The sequence below is a fragment of the Pseudopodoces humilis genome, chromosome 33 (genome assembly GCF_049639895.1).
Source record: "Pseudopodoces humilis isolate 2021_Gansu_Grassland_sample_001 chromosome 33, ASM4963989v1, whole genome shotgun sequence".
Lineage (NCBI taxonomy): Eukaryota > Metazoa > Chordata > Aves > Passeriformes > Paridae > Pseudopodoces > Pseudopodoces humilis.
In genome coordinates, this window is record NC_142232.1 from 229,234 (window position 1) to 247,024 (window position 17,791).

The window sequence follows — 17,791 nt, forward strand, 5'->3', positions numbered from 1 at the left end:
GAGCCCTTGGACCCCTATCATCCCAGGGAAGTGAAACCTCTGGAAGCCCAAAAGTGCAAAGACGAGAGATGGGGAACTCCTGGGGAGTTTTTTGAAGCTGAATGTTGATATTTTGGAGATTATCATGGCCACAAGACTCCTGCTGAGCTCTAGACATGGACTTGGGCAGGAGGAGCCTCTACTCCACGGCACTCCCAATTTGGTCTCCCCCAAACCAGGATTTGTCATTCCCAAGCCATGGCCAGATGGAGGAGGAGGAAAAGCCCCAGAGATCCTGCATGAGGAGGGGCTGCAAACCCAGCCTAGGGAGCTGCAAGGAGGAAAGATCCCCCCTGTGCCAGGAAGGCATCCGGAGATCCAGCCGGAGCTCAGAGCTGGGGGAGAGAACTCATGGTGGGGAGAAGCCCCACAAGTGCTTGGAATGTGGGAAGAGCTTCAGTCGCAGCTCCCACCTGATCTGGCACCAGAACATCCACACAGGAGAATGCCCCAGCAAGTGTGGGGAATGTGGGAAGAGCTTCATTGAGATGTCCAATCTGATTTGTCACCAGAAGATCCACACAGGGGAAAAGCCCTACACGTGTGGGGAGTATGGAGAGGGCTTCAGCTGGAGCTCCAACCTCGGGGCACACCAGTGCATCCTGAGTGTGGGAAGAGATTTCCAAGGAGCTCAGGTCTCATCAAACATCAGTGGATTCACACAGAGGAGAGGCTTTTCCGCTGCCCCGACTGTGGGAAGGGCTTCACAAAACTGCACCCTCATCAGGCACCGGCACATCCACACTGGGGAGAGGCCCTACGAGTGTCCCCAGTGTGGGAAAAGCTTCTCACAGAGCTCAACCTTGGCCAAACAGATCTTCCTGGCTCCCTGTGGGCACCTGGATGAACACCGGGGCAGGAACATCCATCAGAACACAGACCAACAATGGGAATTGCAGATTGACTGCCCCTGGAGATTCACCAGAATGCAGAGATCCCCCCACAGCCCCTGGAGAAGCCCATGCCTGAGCAGGGTAATGCCTGAGATGAGGCTGTGACCCCGGGGGACACCTGTGGACAGAGGGGCCCCCGCTGGAGCCGCCTGTCCTGGAAGGACTGACCCCGTGGCAGAGTGACCCACGCTGCAGCACTGTGAGGGGGCTGCTCCCCATGGAATGGACTCAGGTTGGAGAAGTTCCTGGAGACCTCTCTGGTGGGAGAGATCCCGAGTGCAGCAGGGGAATGACTCCTGTCCCTGATGAGCAGGAAAAGCCCCGGGAGATGAACTGACCATGGCTCCATTCCCTGTATCCCTGCACTGCCAGGTTAGGATGCAGAGCTGGAAGGAGGGAGGGGTGGAAGGAAGGTGCTTTTAAGGGTCTTCTTATTCTCCTGCTCTGAGCTTACTGGCAATAAATTCAATTCATATTTCCTGTTTTGCCCGTGACTGTGTTTGATGAGGAAAGGTCCCAGGTCCTTAACTCATGAACCCTTGGTTAAATTTTCTCTCCCTGTGTGGCTGTGGAGGGCAGTGAAAGAGCAGCTGTGGTGGGTGCCTGGACTCGGGCCAGCATCACCCCACTGCGGTGGGACACGTCCTTGTGTGGCCCTGTGCTATGGTGCTACAGGTGCTGTTACTTTTGTCTCCCTTATGATTTTATCTTTTGCATTAAATGCTCGTGAAGTGCCCCCGGTGTCCCTCGTGTTCCCTTGCAGCCAGTAGCCCTGTCCCTTCCCCTGCTCCCCGTCCCACGTTCCATCCCGGCTGGCGGAGCCTTGGAGCTGCCGTGGGGGCCGTGGGGCTGCCCCGGGGGCTGCGCCCCGAGCCGGGGCCCCTTCCCAGTGCTCCCAGTGTGCCGATCCAGCCTGGAGCAGCCAGCGAGGGCTTCAGCTGGGACGGCAGAGAGGTGCTGGGGGGGGTCCCGGCTCACATCGCTTTGGTTTTGGTATTTTTGGGAGTTTTCTGCAAGAAATCTCTCCCCTCCCCCACTCATCCACAGGGGTTTGGGGCCGTTTTCCCTTTTTGGGGGAAATCAAAGCGATGCACTGATGCTCCTAATTAGAGGTGGGAGAAGTGAGGCTCCAGGGCTTCCTGCCGAGCCGGAGGCACCCAGCAGCCAGGGCTGGGCAAGGCGGGCCGGGAGGTGCGGAGAACTTTGTTTGTGTTGGGAGCTCAATGGCGGCTCGGGCCGGGCCCGTTCCAGGGCTGTTCCTCATCCCCGCCTTTCCCCTCACGCAGCCCGGGGCGGGCCCTGAGAGCGCGGGGCGGGGCTGTGCCGTGTGCAGAGCCCGCCGCTGGCTGCGATTGGCTGCTTCTGCCGTCACTCGTGGTTCTGGCGCGCGCTGATTGGGCAGAGCGGGGACAAGCCCGGCCCCGCTGGCGCCCCCAGGGCGGCCGTGGGGCAGGAGAGCCGCCATTGCCGGAGCGTCTGTGCGGGCCCGGCAGCGGCGGCAGCAGCGGCCGGAGCCCGGTGAGGCGGCGGCGGAGCTCGGAGGCGGCCCCGGCCATCGCAGGTGGGAGCCGCGCCCGGTTCTGCGGGGGCTCGGGGCCCGCGGCGGGCCCGGGAGGGGGCGGCAGGGGGCTGTGGCGGGTGGCTTGTGCCGTGGCCGGCCCGTGTTGGCCCTGGGCTGAGGGCGCTGCGGGAGCGGCTGCCCGCGGTCTCCTTGCCGCTGGGGCCTCGGCAGGAGGCGGTGGCGGAGCAGCGCTGGCTCGTCCCGCTTCGTGTCGGGAGGCCGGAGGTGGCTGCGCTGGGCCCGGGGCTGGGCGGGAAAATTCCCGGCGCCAGAGGTTTGTGTGGCCAAAGGAGGCAGAGGAGTGGTGTGCGAGTGACTTTATTGCTGCCCAAAGGGAGAGGCCATGGGGCATTTGCCATGCGCTCTCTCCAGGTGTTGGAGGACGCGGCCTCGTTTTTGTCCTGATTTTCCCGGCCCTTGCCCAACACTGGCGGAGGTGCTTGGAAGGTTCAGCCTTCCCGATCCGCCTGCTGCATGTCCTTTTTGTATAACATCCGATATTCCTGGCTCTGTGAAGTGTTTGTTCTTCTGGAAGTTCAGGAATGTATTGGGACTTGGTCTGAGCAGCAGTCCTTGTCAATTAGTAGCATTTTCTGAAACTGATGGTTTCTCCCATTGTTGCCTTATGTACAAGTCCCTGGCTCTATCTCCAAGCAGATTCACTCATTGCCTCTGCTTTTTCTTCTTGGAATCAGCCCAATTCCTCCTGCAGGTAGGAAGCCCCTGGGCCATTGTGCAGGCTTTGGGCCATCAGTGTTAATTTGCATTTCTAAATCTCCTCTCCTGGCTGCCTGGAACAAAGCTTCTCTTCCAGGGCAGACATCCCGTGACTCACAAGTGGCCCCCCACAGATCTGCTGTTTATTTTTTTTAAACAATATTCTAATAACTGTTTATGTGTTAAAGCACCAACTTTAAAGCTCTTCTATTTTTCAAAGTGCAGCTTATAGGTGAACATCGAAAAACTCATACCATTATTTAGTCATGACTAAGAGTCAAGTACAAATAGAAAACAAAAATGAGAAAGAAATCAAGTGTTTTCTTTTTATTCTCCTAGGACTAAAAACTGATTCTCACACAACTGGCCCAAACAGAACCGACAATATAGAAGTAAAATTATTACAAAATATTATTCTAACTGTGTAATCTTTTCACTGAAACTGTGAAAAGCAAAAGTCCTCAACAATGTCTTTAGAGAAATAATGTGTTACTTGATTGTGGCCAGAATGTGCAAAAGGAATAATTTCATGCACACTTCAGCTGGGTGTGCACAGAAAATCAATACATGACACGTGAGTTTGACTAGATTTTTCTAAATTCATACACTCTGACCCTGTAGAAATCCATTGGTTTAATGTTCATTGGTTTGAAGGTGTGGAGTTGTTAGGATTTGGTTTCCTGTTGCACCCGGATTTCTGTGCCTGTGATGTGAATTAGGTGGGCACTCCTGGATTTCCTGCTCAGCCTTTTCCAGACCAGGTGTCTCCAGCTGTGCCTGGGGCAGTGTCTGGGGTAGATGTTGGTTGATGTTTGCTGCTGGGTGTTGATGTTTTGTTGATGGTCGTTATCTTGGTGGGAATCTTCTGGGCTATTCCCAGTGTGTTGAGATGTTAATTTCATCTCTGCTGAGTGGTGGAAAAGAAAGATTAAAATTCCTTTCCCCAAGGCAAAGGCAAACCTAGTGTGACCAGAGAAATAAGATTTGAAGCCATTTTAAAGTTGGTCTATTTTGCCAGCAGCTAATCCCAGGCAGGGCAGAGTGTGAGTGGAATTGAGAGGCAGAGTGGAATTGTCCCGGTGCCTTCCCCAGCAGCTGTGGCGAGGGCAGGCACAGAAAGGCCTGAAGCTGCAAGAGTGAGAGCAAGGATTGTCCCGCAGTGGCTGGAGATGGCAAAGGAGGGTGCCCAGGCCGAGGATTTGAGCAGAGGATCTGTGGGCAGGCCCAGGGGCTTCCCCCGCTGGGGAGCCCTGGCTGCTGCTGCGTTGCCTTCAGTGCAGGCTCAGGGGTGGCCTGTTTAATATTCCCTTCCAATTCAGATTTCTGAGTCTGGAAGAGCCATGGCTGGGGCATCAATCATTTTATTTTTTTCATTTTGTTAAGTTTTATTCTCTTTGTTATGTCCAACCCATAACATTGAGGCTATCTGGGGGTTAAAAATTCACAGAATGTTCTGGCTAGAAGAGAGAATCCTCAATCCAGCTCCTGCAATTCCCTGTTAATTGTAAGAATTATTCAAGCTCCATTTTAGTCCTGGGTAACATTATTTCTGAGATTCCCTGAACCCTCTCAGGGTCAATACAATACAAACTTCCGTCAAAATAGGTCCCAAATATTTAAACATTTTCTCCACCATTTGCATATTTTTTTCAGATACTCAAAGCTGCTTTTTAGCCTGCAAATGAAGCCATTTCACAGAGGCTTCCTCTACCTCTTCTCCTTGTCCTCCTGACTGGATCAAGTCATCCACATCCTGCATTAAGCCAGTCCCTGGGGGTGAGGTCAATTCCTTTGATATTTCCTGCAGGGCTTGCCCCAGTCAGGCCGGTGCTTCCGTGCATCCCTGCAGAAGGACCGTCCATGTCTTGAGCATTTTCCCTTCTACCTCTTGTTGCCAGCCCAAGGCAGAATTGTGTTTGCATCCTCTGGAAGTTGGCAGATCCCCAGAAAGCATCTTTTGCATCAAGTTCTGAATGGCAGCAGTGTGAGGAGGGCACCTGGTTCAGGATGGTGTAAGGATCTGAGCCTGTGGGGTGCCTCGGTTTCATCATCTCATTTCTTCTTCTTGGGTCCTGCAGCATTCTGTGGATTCCATTGGATTTCTTGTTTGGCAGGATAGGAGCATTCTAGGGAGCCATCCCTGGCTCCCAAAGCCGTGCCTTGAGCAGGACTCACAGACAGGCTGTGAGCCCTTCCTTCCCTCCCTTGGAACAGGGGATTGCTTTTCTGCATCTCTTGTCCTGGTTGCTTCAGGGAAATTTGGAGAGGCTCCTCCATATCTAATTTTGCCCATTTCCCTGGGGCTGCCCACACTTGTGGGTTCACTTCAGCCTAGGCTCTGCCAGACATTTGACACAGAGGTACAACAGAATCAGCCTCTGTATCACCTTTTGCATCGTTAATTTGCATTCCCAATTTAGCCATCAAATCCCTTCTCAGTAAATTACAATCACAATTGTGAGCAAATAAAAATTCCTGCATTTAGACACATCCCCCACATTGGTTAATAGTGGCTGAATAAAACACACCTGCTCATGTTTCTCAGTTATTGCCTTAATTATTAAGATATTCCATAATAATTTACTCCCTTTAGGTGTAAGATTCCGAGTGGATGGAGAGGCCCCTGTGTCCATCAGGAAAGGTCTCCTCTGGATCCAGAGCCACCCTGAATGTTCCCAAGGGCTGCAGTGTGGTGGGTCCCTGGTGGAATGGGAGCTGTGCCACCGCTAAGAATCCGTGTCCATCAAGGGCTGGACTTGCTCGTGCTGAGGGTGCTCCTGTCTGTGCTTGCAGTGTCCTTGTGCCCTGCAGCTGGAAGGCTGATTCCTTGCCAGGGGCTGTTTGGGTGGGCTGTCCCCTGGCCAGGAGGGCAATGCCTGTGCCAGGTGCTTGTGGCCGAGGGTGTCCCCTGGGTGCTGGGGCCCCCTTGGGCCCTGGGCTTGATCCCTCAGGGGCTGTAGGAACTGTGCCATGGCCTTTGCCTTCAGCTTGGCCTTTTGCTCATCCCTTGCTGCATTCAGCTGCTGAGCCTTTGTGAGCAAGTGCTGCAGGGGCTTCTTCTGGCCCTGCTGCAGCCCCCCTCAGTGCCTGGGGGTGCTCATCCTGTGGCAGCTGCTGAGCTTTCTGCAAAATCCTTCCTTTCTCCAGGGACCCACCAGGAAATGCTTAAAAGATCATCTGGATCCTTGCAGGTCTAATCCCCATTTCTGAGCTGTTCCTTCCTCGTGCTCGCTGTGCTGAGGCTCCCCTCCCCAGCCCGTATCCCAGAGCCGGTCCCTGTCCTGCCGCAGTGTCCAAAGGCGGCCCCCCCGGCGGGCAGGGCCGGCAGCTCCACGGGGCCGGGCAGCGGCCGGGGCGTCCCGCAGCCTCCTGGGGGCCGGGGGCCACTGCCGGCCCTGCCCGGGGGGTGCTGGGCTCAGGCAGCGCCCGGCGCTGAGCCCCGGCTGCCCCACAGCCCCGGCCCGGCCCCACAGCTCCCCACAGGCCCCCAGCCCGTGCTCCCGGTGCCGCAGCTCTGCGCCCGCTCCTGCCGCTCCCAGCTCAGAGAAACCCCCTGAAATCCTGACCTCCTTCTTTTCCTGGCCTGGAAAACTGGGATACAAAGGATCTGAGTCAGCTGGCAAATTCTGAGGATAAGACCCTTCTGAAAAACATCCCAATCCTCAGTATTTTATTCTTCTCTTCTTTTCCATCTTCATTTTTCTTACCCCATGGATTGCTCCTGCTGCTTCTTGCCTTAAGTACATTCCTGCACACTCCCCTTCAGCCAATCCCTTCCCAGCACACCAACACCATCCATCCCCTGTTGTCTAAATCCCTTCTGGACTTCCCTTATTGCCCCCCTGGGTGTCCATGTCCTTAATTCCCTCTGGGAGAATGTGCAAACGACCTCCACATGCTCCCAAGGGACCCTTGAGAGATATTTTGGGATCCTCATCCCTTTGGCTGGGACCCCATTGTGGCTTTCCCTTTTGTCCCCTCCCTGGGTGCCCTGCCATGTTTACTCCCCGAAGATGCCACTGGAGTCACTGCTGAGATTTTCAGTGCTCTCTCCCTGCCGACTCTTGAGAGCCCCCCTGATCCGTCACTCGTCTGTCTCCTGCTCACTCTCGGGTACCCAATCAATCCCCGGTGCCGCCGCCAGCCGAGGGAGCCGATCCCCCAAACTGGGTGAGGCACCTTCAGCTGCACTCACTGCCCGCCGGCCCGGACGGTGGAAGGAATTGCGGAGGAGCCCCAAGGTGTGTGGAAAAACTGACATCCCCAGAGGTTTCTGTCCACAAGGAAGACAGAGGAGTCTTGTAAAAGTAATTTCATTCATAAAAAAGGGAGAGGCCATGGGACATTTCCCATGGTGTCTCTGGTGTCTCTCCAATTGTTGGCAGACACAGCCTCCTTTTCATCCTAATTTTCTTGGTCACATCTCCCTCTCCCTTTCCCCATTGACTGAAGTCCTGGAGAGGTACAGACTTCCCAATGCACCTCCTACACACCCCCTTAATATGCTCCCCACTTTTGTATAGCTAACGATATTGATGGCTGTGTTAAGTCTTTGTTGTTCTTCTGGAAGCTGATGAATTTAGCAGGACCTTGGCTGAGCAGCAGTCTGTGTCATCAATTAATAACATTTTCTGCAGCTGATGGCTCCTCCTGTCACTTCCTTATGTCCACGTCCCTGGCCCTATGTGCAATGAGGTTGACGGGATCAGTTTGTAAAGAGCCTTTGTTGTTCTTCCTTTGCTGGGGTTCCCCCGTTTTGGGGCCATCCCCCCTGGAGCAGGGTGTCCCCCCTTGGTGCAGGCGCAGGGCTCAGGCAGGGCTGAGCCAATCAGAGCGCGCGGCGCTGATGACTCATCAGTGTCCAGGCAGAGCCGCAGCTGCCAGCGTTGCCCAGCTGGAGCCCAGCTGCGCCCCTCCCCCCCGGGCCTTGGCGCCCCCCTTGAGGGGAATTTGGGGAGGTGGGAGGGGGGAGCGCCAAGGCCGGGCCCCCCCGCGCTGTGGTGGCGGGAGCGGCTGCAGTGGGGAGCGAGTGCGGGCGGAAGCGGCCGAGAGCCCAGCGCTGCCCCAGGCCGAGCTGGCCCAGCTCCATCCGTGCCCCTGCGGTGGGATGCTGTGGGACTGGGGGGGAAGAGGGAGGCGGCAGTGGGTGCTGGGCCTGGGGGCAGGAGGAGAAGGGAAGGAGAAGCAGGGCTGAAGAACAAAATGGTCAAAATATGTACCTGGGGTTGTGCAGAGAAAGAGGAGGTTGGAGGGAGAAGTGTGAGGATAGAGCAGGGACACAGGGGGTAGAGGAGCACAAAGAGGAAGCAGCACAAAGTTCATCCCTGTCTCTGCAGCTACCCCAGCCCCAGGAGCATTTCTCCCCCCTGGTAAATGTGGCAGGTGACTGGGGAGGGGCATTCATAATTTTTATGGGGCTGAATCTTGGTGTTTCTGAGCTTTATTGGGCTAAATGTTGGTGCTTTGGTTTCTTGTGAGGGCTGAACCTTTCTATTCTGCAGGGGGTTTTAAATGAATCTCATTGTTTAATTAGATATGGATCTGTTTTGATGTTTGGAGGATATTTGGGCCGAATCTTTGTGTCCTGGAGGTTATTATAGACACAAGATGCCCAATGAATTTCTGAGATGAACCTGAGCAAGGAGGAAACCCCAGTCCAAGGCGCTCTCCTGTTGTTTTTTTCTCCCCAACCAGGATTTTACGTTCCCAAACTCTGTTGAGATGGAAGAGAAGAAAAAGGCCCAGAGATCCCGCACGAGGAGGGTCTGCAAACCCAGTCCAGGGAGCTGCGAGGAGGAAAGATCCCCCCAGTGCCAGGAACACGGCCAGAGATCCAGCCGGAGCTCAGAGCTGGGGGAGAAGCCCCACAAGTGCTTGGAATGTGGGAAGGGCTTCAGAAAGAGCTCCCACCTGATCCAGCACCAGGTGACCCACACTGGGGAAAAGCCCTACGAGTGTGGGGAATGTGGGAAGAGCTTCAGCCAGAGCTCCATCCTGAGGAAACACCAGAGGATCCACACTGGGGAACGACCCTATGAGTGTGGGAAATGTGGGAAGAGCTTCACCAACACATCTTACCTGATGACACACCAGGTGATCCACACGGGGGAACGGCCCTACACCTGCTTGGAATGTGGGAAGAGCTTTGGATGGAGCTCCTACCTGAGAAAACACCAGCTCATCCACACTGGGGACAAGCCCTACGAGTGTCCCCAGTGTGGGAAGAGGTTTCAGACCAGCTCCAATGTCCTCCAACATGAGCGGATTCACACAGACGAGAGGCCCTTCCACTGCCCCGACTGTGGGAAGAGCTTCAACCGCAACGGTAACCTCACCGTCCACCAGCGCATCCACACTGGGGAGAGGCCCTACGAGTGTCCCCAGTGTGGGAAGAGCTTCTCACAGAGCTCTCACTTGTCCCGACACCAACGGAGGCACCAGTAAGGGAAGCCCTGCGAGTGCCCCGAGTGCGGGAAGAGCTTCGTGCGCTGCTCCAGCTCCATCCCCCATGGGAGGATCGGCGTTGGATGATCCCCAGTGACCCCCGTTGGGCAGAGCCCTGGTGATCCGTGGTCCTGGTGATCTGTGTTGGGAAGACACCTGGCTGGGAGGCTCCACATCTTCCTGGCTCCTTGTAGGTACCTGGATGAAAGCAGGGGAATGAAAATCCAACAGGATACAGAATGACAATGGGAATTGTTGACTTTCCATCCTCGAGAACATTTTGACTCATGAGTTGTGTGGGCAGAGAAAAGGGGGTGACACCGGGCTTGGGGGCCCTGAGGGGAGCACACACGCTCTGTGGGGGGGGAAGGACATGACCCCTGTGACCCCCCCTCACCTTCCTGTGCAGGCAGAAGCCGAGCCCCAGTGCCAGGCAGATGAAGCCCAACATGGAGCCCCTGATCCCCATCAGCATCTTGCTGTGGGTGGCATTTCACGCATCCCTGGGGCAACTGCCGGGGTCAGGATCCCCAAAACTTCTCACAGACATCCCAACCTCCTCCAAGGACCCTCCCAGTCTCCCCCAGCCCACCCAGGACCCTCTGAGACCTCTTTTGGAGTCACTAATTTTAAACAATTAAGAATTTTAGAAAAATTAGAGATTATGGCTAGAGATAGGACTTGCTGGAATTAGTTGGAGTTAATGATTTAAGTGAGAAGCAGGATTTGAGATAATGAATCTTGAACTTAGGTAAAAAATTACTTTCCATTGTAAGTTTCTTCAGCTGTGCTTATAATGTGAAAAGAGAAATTGATAAACGGGTTCAGGAAGATCACAGACCTTACATCTGGAAACCCATTTCAAAGTCACAAGGGAGGAAACTGGAGTTGTACCAAATGTCATTTGTAATGTCAACCATTGTAAAGGTAGAAATGTGAGAGTAAGGAAGAGCGGTTTTCCTTCATCTCTTGATGACCCCTACATGCCAAAACGACCCCCTCCTCAAATTACAGAGCCCACCACACAGGCATAATGACTTTTTAAATCATTACCATGCATTTTCACCAAACCTGGGGAATGGGAAGTGTTAGCATTATGCATATGCATTAGTATTAATTTGTATTAGTATTTTGGATATTTAAGACTTTTGTAAATAAACAGACACTGGAATCTTTTGTCAACTTGCAGTGCATATTAAGGGGTGACTCCTGCACTCGACCAGTGCTGTGATTAAACATTCACTTTGTAACTTTAAACTGTTGGAGAGGTTTTTTTGTCCATTAACAGATTGATGCTGATACCAGATCAATATTGCTATTTTGGTAAATCACTGCCAGTCTCTCCCCAGGACTCACCAGAGCCCCTCCTGTTCCTCTCAGGATCCCACAGCCCCCTCCCAATTTCTCCCCACTACCCCTGGACCCCCAAACCCTCTCCCAGTCCCTTCCCAGCCCCACCAGGACTCATCAAGACTCCTCCCAGTCTCTTCCCAGCACAACCAACCTCATCCCAATCTCTGCTTTCCAATCCCCAATCTCCTTCCAGCTCCTCCAGGCTCACTCAAATCCCTCCCAGTGACACCCAGCACCCCCAAACTCCCTCCCAGTGTCCACCAGGACCCCCAGAACCTCATCCCACCCTCCCCAACATCCTTCAAACCCCTTCCCAGCCATCCTAAGCACCTCAATCCAGTCCCCAGTTTAAACCATGCCATCTCAAACTCCCTCCCAGTTCTTCCCAGCACACCCCAATCCCCCTCCCAGGTCCCCAGTGCCTCCCCCGCTGCCCCCAGCGCTGTGGGGGCCGGGCCGTGCCCCAGTGCCGGCTCAGGGGGTGCTCCAGGCTGACGTGCTCCACCTGGCAGCTGGAGCTGAGCCCGCATTGCCGGGGGCGGTTTCCAGCAGCACCAGGAGCTGCTGGCTCCAGCTCAAGGGCAGCAGCGAGATGGACACGCAGGGATGGGCACTGGGAGAGACTGGGGACACACTGGGATCAGCTGGGTGTTAAATGGTGCCAAGGCCGGTCAGCTCTTCCTCAGCTCCACACCGGGAGTGGAACACACCTCAGGAGCAGGATGACCTGAGGTGTGGCTTAGAGCAATGCTCTACAGCACTTAACAGCTGTCAGACACAGTGTGGAGGCAAGAATGGGGGGAAGGTTTTTTTTTTTTTGGTTTTTGTATTGGATTTAAGGGAAAGCTTTAATCTCCCAAGGGTCCAGAGACAAAAGACACAGAATTCAAGTGTACAGCAATTTATATATGGGGAGGGTTCAGGGGTGGATACAAAACTTCAACCAGTGAGGGATATCCTGGGGAGGGGAATAGGACACATGGACCAATGGGGTGCTGTGGATTAGGGGATTTCCAAAGGGGACGTCCAAGCAGGGGGTTGGCATAAGGCAGGATTGACAGGGAACATTTGGGAACAAGGGGCAGGGTGGACAAGATTGATAGGGAAGGGACTGGAAAAAGGGGTTGGGATACAATGATGGGCAGGGCAGGGGAGGAGATAACTTTGGGTTAAACCAACAAAGCAGAGGAGTAACAGAACAAACCACTTATACAAACAACTTCAAACTTTAATCAAACAAAAACACACCACAACATCTCCCCCTTTTCTGTTTAAAAGGAAGAGCTGTGGTTTTGGGGGATCCATTCTCATTTTGGATACACGTCTCCCCAGCAGGGCTGGTCAGCTGGCACTTCTCCCTGATTTACCTCTGCAGTGGGAGAGCCCTGGGAGGGCTCGCTGAGCCTTGTACAGCGGGGCCTGCCGGGCCAGGCCGGTCCCTGGCTCGGCTGCAGGGGGGTCCCAGGGTGGGAGGATGGAGGGTTTGGGAGGGTTCCAGTCCTGGATACAGGGGTGCACGGGGGTCCTGCTGCAGCGGAATGGGAGTTCAGGGGGGTCCCTTCCTATGTTCTGGGGTTCAAGGGGTCCCGGTGCCTGAAAATGGAGGTTCAGGGGGGTCCTGGTGCCCAGGAATGGGGGTTCTGGGAGGTTTCCATTCCCGAGAATGGGGGTTCAGGAGATTCCAGGTTCCAGATAAGGGGTGCAGGGTTTTTGGGGCCGGGGAAGGGGGTACCAGGGGATCCCGGTGTCCCGAAATGAACATTCATGGAGAGTCTTTGTGCCCAGGAAGGGGGGTTCGCCTGGAAATGGAAGTGCAGGGGTTCCCCATTCCCAGTGTAATGAATGGAATTGATTCGTGATAACTAAATTGCAACCGTTATTAAAGTTATTATTAGAAACGATTAAGAATTAGTGTTACAAAGCAGATGTACCCCTTTGCAGATGTTACACATCAAAATTAAGGTACAGGATGTAATTTAGAAAATAAATGGTCAGTAAAATCAGAAAAAGGAGGAAACTTATGGGAAACATTAATGAATATAGTATAAGTATACAGTATATAAGTTTAGCTTGAAGTGCTTTGTTTCATACGTGAGGTGAGATGACCCCCCTACACCCCGGTCGGTTTTGCTTATGCCTTAACCATTTGTAACCACTGGCCAATGATATTCATATATACATATATATATATAAATATGTATCTGAATATATCTACTAAATTGTATCTCTTTTTTACTAAACTGTATTCTTTTAATAGATTGTATTCTTTTATTATTTTGTATCCAATTTATTAAACTATGTTATCAATTAATTAAATTTGATTGTTTGGAAATTTGAAAGTCATTTATAACACTACTATATCAAAAGCAGGTAAAAGTGATTACAAACTGTGCTATATCAAAATCGTTGTGATTATAATAATTTGGAAAAGCCAACACATAATAGCGAAGGTCAACAACAACAACATAGTTATTTATCACAAACACAGGGCAGGATTTTCCCTTGCATGGAGCACTTGGGCCTTCCCCGGGCCCCTTCTGCCCTCCCGCAGAACCAGAGGCATTTTCCAGCGCACACAGTTTGTAAGCAAGAGCCGGCTGCAGCCCAGAAGGCTCCAAGCGCCTCCTTCCAGGCTGACTCTGCAGATGCCGAGGCTGCTCTGGGCTCTGCCAGGCTCTGCTGGGGCTCAGCTCTGGGCGAGGCTGGGCCCGCTCTCCCCTCGCAGTGCTCCGGGCAGCTGAGTCACAGCGGGAGAAGGACAGGACACCTCAAGGGACTGGAGGTTTAACAGAGATTTTATTCAAATAACTGCCAGAACAAACAGGCTGTCCTAACTACCCTAACTAACTCACAGTGCTAACTAACATTACTAACTACTTGTCCTAACTACTGTAACAAAAGGCTGTCCTCCTGAGCTTCATCTCCTCCTCCGCTGCTCCCTCAGTTGCTTTGCTGCAGTGATCAGAGGGGTCAGGCTGGAGAGAGGCTTGGCTGATGACAAAAATGGGTGCTGCCCAAGGGATAAAAAAGAAAGAAATGAACTGTTACTTTCCAGACTCAAGTTCCTCACAGGTTCTGTTGCAACAGGACAAAGGGGAATGGTTTGAAAGTCAAGAGAGGGAAGCAGGCTCAGATTAGATCTCAAGAAGAATTGCTGTAGCAGGAGAGTGGGGAAACACTGACAGAGGGAGCCCAGAGATGCGGGAGGTGCCTCCTCCCTGGAAACATCCAGGCTCGGGTCAGGCAGGGCTCTGAGCCACCTGATGTGCTTGAAGATGTCCCCGCTCGTGACGGGGCACCAGGTCCAGATGAGCTTGACAGGAGCCTGCCAAGCCAAAGCAGGCGAGGATTCTGCTTGCTTTGCGTGTGAAAGGCAGCGGGACTGGAGATGATGGGAGGGGGGCCCCACAAGAAAAGCCCTCCCTGGCGCTGCCGTTTCCCCGCAGCCGCTTGGCATTCACCTGCAGCAGCTTCCTGGGCAGAGAAGCGCCGCTCCTCGTCCGGCTCCAGGCTGCACTCGAGGAAGTCCCGCAGCAGAGCCGACAGGCGCCTGGGCTCCTGCAGCTGCGGGGTCCCGTTCTGCTGCAGGATCAGAGCGCGGGCCTGCAGGAAAAGCAAACACAGCGCTCTGACAGCTTCCTCCACACCCACAAGTGCTCACATCCAGCCCGCTTTCTCTGCCCCAGCTCCCCGGGCACTTTCCTCCCTGGCCAGAGATGCTGCTGCTGCTCACAGCTCATTCTTCTGGGCCAGCCAAAAAAACCCAAACCCTGGTGCAAGGCCACAGCCATTGCAACATCCAAATGATCTTGCCTTCAGAGCCCATTGCATTGGCTGACTTTGTCAGTAGGAACCCTCCATCAGAAATAGCCCATTTTGCTTCTCCAAATTACAGACACCATATTTACAGGCCATTTTCAAGAGTCAGTGTGGTTTGCCTGTGTTATTTCAAAGGATTCTTACATCAAATGCATCTCTGCAGTGCCACTGACACTCAGTAAATTGCACCCCCTTCCCCAAAAAAACCCCCGGGGGCCAACCCCAAGGGGGCCCAAAAAAAAAAAAGGGGGTTTTTTCCCTTTTTTTTTGGGGGGCCCCAAAAGGACCCCCAAAAAAACCCCCCCCCTTTTTTCCCCCCCCCCTTTTGGCCCATTTTTGGGGTTTTTCAAAAGGGCCCCGGGGGGGTTTTTTTTTTTTAAAAAAACCCGGGGGTTTTTTTGGGGGGGGGGGCCCCCAAAAAGGGGGGAAAAAAAAAAAAAAATTTTTTCCCCCACACCCCCCGGAAAAAGGGGGGTTTTTTTCAACCCCCCCCTTTTTTTTTTTGGGGGGGCCCCCTCGGGGGAGAAAAAAAAAAAAGGGGGGGGAAAAAACCAAAATTTTTAAAATTTTTTTTTTTTAAAAAAAAAAACCAAAAAAAAAAAAAAAAACCCTTTTTTAAAATTTTTAAAAAAAAATTTTTGGGTTTTGGGGGGGAAAAGGGGGGGGGGTTTTTTTCCCCAAAAAACCCTTCAAAAAAAACCCCAAAAAATTTTTTGGGTTTTTGGGGTTTTTGGGGGGGGGGGGTTTTTTTTTAAAAAAACAAAAAAATTTTTTCTGAAAAATTTTTGGGGGGATTTTCCCCCCGGGTTTTAAAAATTTTTTAAAAAAAAATTTTTCCCCAAATTTAGAAATTTTTCCCCCCCCGGGGGGGGGGGTTTTTTTTTCCCCCTTTTTAAAAAAAAATTTAAATTTTTTTTCTTTTTTTCCCCCCTCCCCTTTTCCCCCAAATTTTTTTCCCCCCAAATTTTTTTTTCCCCCTTTCCGGGGGGCCCCCCTTTTTGGGGGGGGGGTTTTCCCCCCCCCCCCGGGGAAAAAACCCTTCCCCCAAAAAGGGGAAATGCCCCCCCGGCGAAAAGGGGAACCAAAAACCCCCAAAAAAAAAAAAAACCCCCAAGGTTTCCCCAAAAGGGGGGCCAGGGGGCCCCCGGGGGGTTTATTTGGGGGGCCCCCCCCCCAAAAAAAAAAAAAAGTTGGGGGAAAAAACAAAACCCCCCCTTAAAAAAAAGGGGAAAAAGTTAAAAAAACCCAAAAAAAAAATTTTTTTTTTCCCTTTTTTTTGGTTTTAAAGGTTTCCCCCCCCTTAAACCCCCAAAAAAAAAAAAAAAATTTTCCCCCCCCCCGGGGGGGGTTTTAAAAAACCCCTGGGGCCCCCCCCCTTCCTCCCCCCCGGGGGGGGGGCCCCGGGGGCCCCGCAAAAGGGGGGTTGGGGGGGGGTTTTGGGGGGGGGGGGGGGGGGTTTTTTTTGGGGGGGGGGGGGGTTTTTGGGGGGGGGGGGCTTTGGGGGGGGGGGGTTTGGGGGTTTTGGGGCCCCCCCCCAAAAAACCTGGGAAGAATTTTGCCTCTTTACCATGGCGGCCCCCCGTTTGGCTTGGGAAAGTAGGGAGGGTTTTCTCCTTTCCACCATCTCGATGGTCCAACAATTGCCCAAAGGACCAGATGTCCAACTTGGGGCCGTAAGGAAAACTGGTCACAACTTCTGGGGCCATCCAGTGAGGCAGTTGCCCACCCATGGAAGCTGCACTGGTCCTGCTCAGGGCTGAAGCTGAAGCGCAGAGAGAGGCCAAAATCAGCTGAGGGGACAGAAACAAGCACTGTCAAAGGCAGCTTGCAATGGAGGAAACCAAGCCAAAAGATTCCCACTCTCAGGTCTGGGGAATGCAGTGCTGAATCCAGCTGGAAAAGTCCTCAGGGGTGTAGGCAAGGAAAGATGGAACTGGAACCCTTAAAGGAAGCCCTCAGCTTTCCATGCTTGGGTTTTTTTACTGATTTCCTTTTGGGAAGCTTTAGGATTGCAACTCCTGCCCCCTCTGGGAGGGCCATACCCAGAGAAAAGGCAACTCCTGACACCTGCTCCTCTCCTGAGCTCTCTGCACGGGGCGGCCGCTCCTCAGCTGGCAGGGGCAGGGGCCGGGGGGCAGTGGCCACCAGCAGCAACTTGTGGGGTGGCTTGGGGGGGGGGGCCGCCCCTCACTGGGAAGCCAAGCCCCACAGCCCGCACCCCGGGAGCGCCGTGCCTGGGCCAGGAACACCCCCCAAAGCTTTGGGACAGAGCCGTCCATTCCCAAGAAAAGGATGTTGGGAAGCTCTTCAGATCTCGGTGGAATCACCCGGTTGGAATGGAGGGAAATCCAGGGGCCCCTGCAGACACTGAGGAGAACAACAAGAAAACACGAGGGGAAAAAAAATCAGTGGCCTGGAATATATCACCACACAAGAAAGGACAGTTTAGAATTTCTGCCAGCGCAACAACCTTTGCTCTGACAGAAGCCCAGGAGTGCAGTGGACAGGACAGGCTTCCAGGCAAAAGGTTCAAGGCAATGCTGGGAGAACAGCAAAATCAATCCAAAAAAGACAAAGAGTACCACAACAGCAGGAAAAAAAAGACAAGAAACAGAGTAGAAATGCAGTGATATTTGCAGGGCCATTCACTTCAGAGGCTCTCTTTCCTCTCCAGCTCCATAAAAACACACACAGAAACAAAGGCCTGAAGCATGGGAGCCACTCTGTTTCTCACAGCCTCTTTGGAAGGACCATGGTGTCCCAGCCAATGGGAAGCACAAGCAGGATCCCTCACCTCCTGACTGACAGCTGCCATCTCTCCTTCAGCCATGCGTGTCTGTCTGAACAACGTCCTGCAAAGTTCCTCCATCCATGTATTCCATCACCAGCCAGAGATCTCCATCAACAAGGAACGCTGGAAGAGGAAAAAAAACAATTGGCACAGAGATGAAAGTGCATTCTCAAA

General features: G+C 53.2%; 2 pseudogenes; one reads left to right on the top strand and one right to left on the bottom strand.

The window, feature by feature from the left end:
* LOC148182306 (uncharacterized) overlaps nt 1-17,791 on the bottom strand; it is a 702,689-nt pseudogene that overhangs the window by 130,032 nt on the left and 554,866 nt on the right.
* LOC148182310 (uncharacterized) overlaps nt 246-17,791 on the top strand; it is a 27,669-nt pseudogene continuing 10,123 nt past the window's right edge.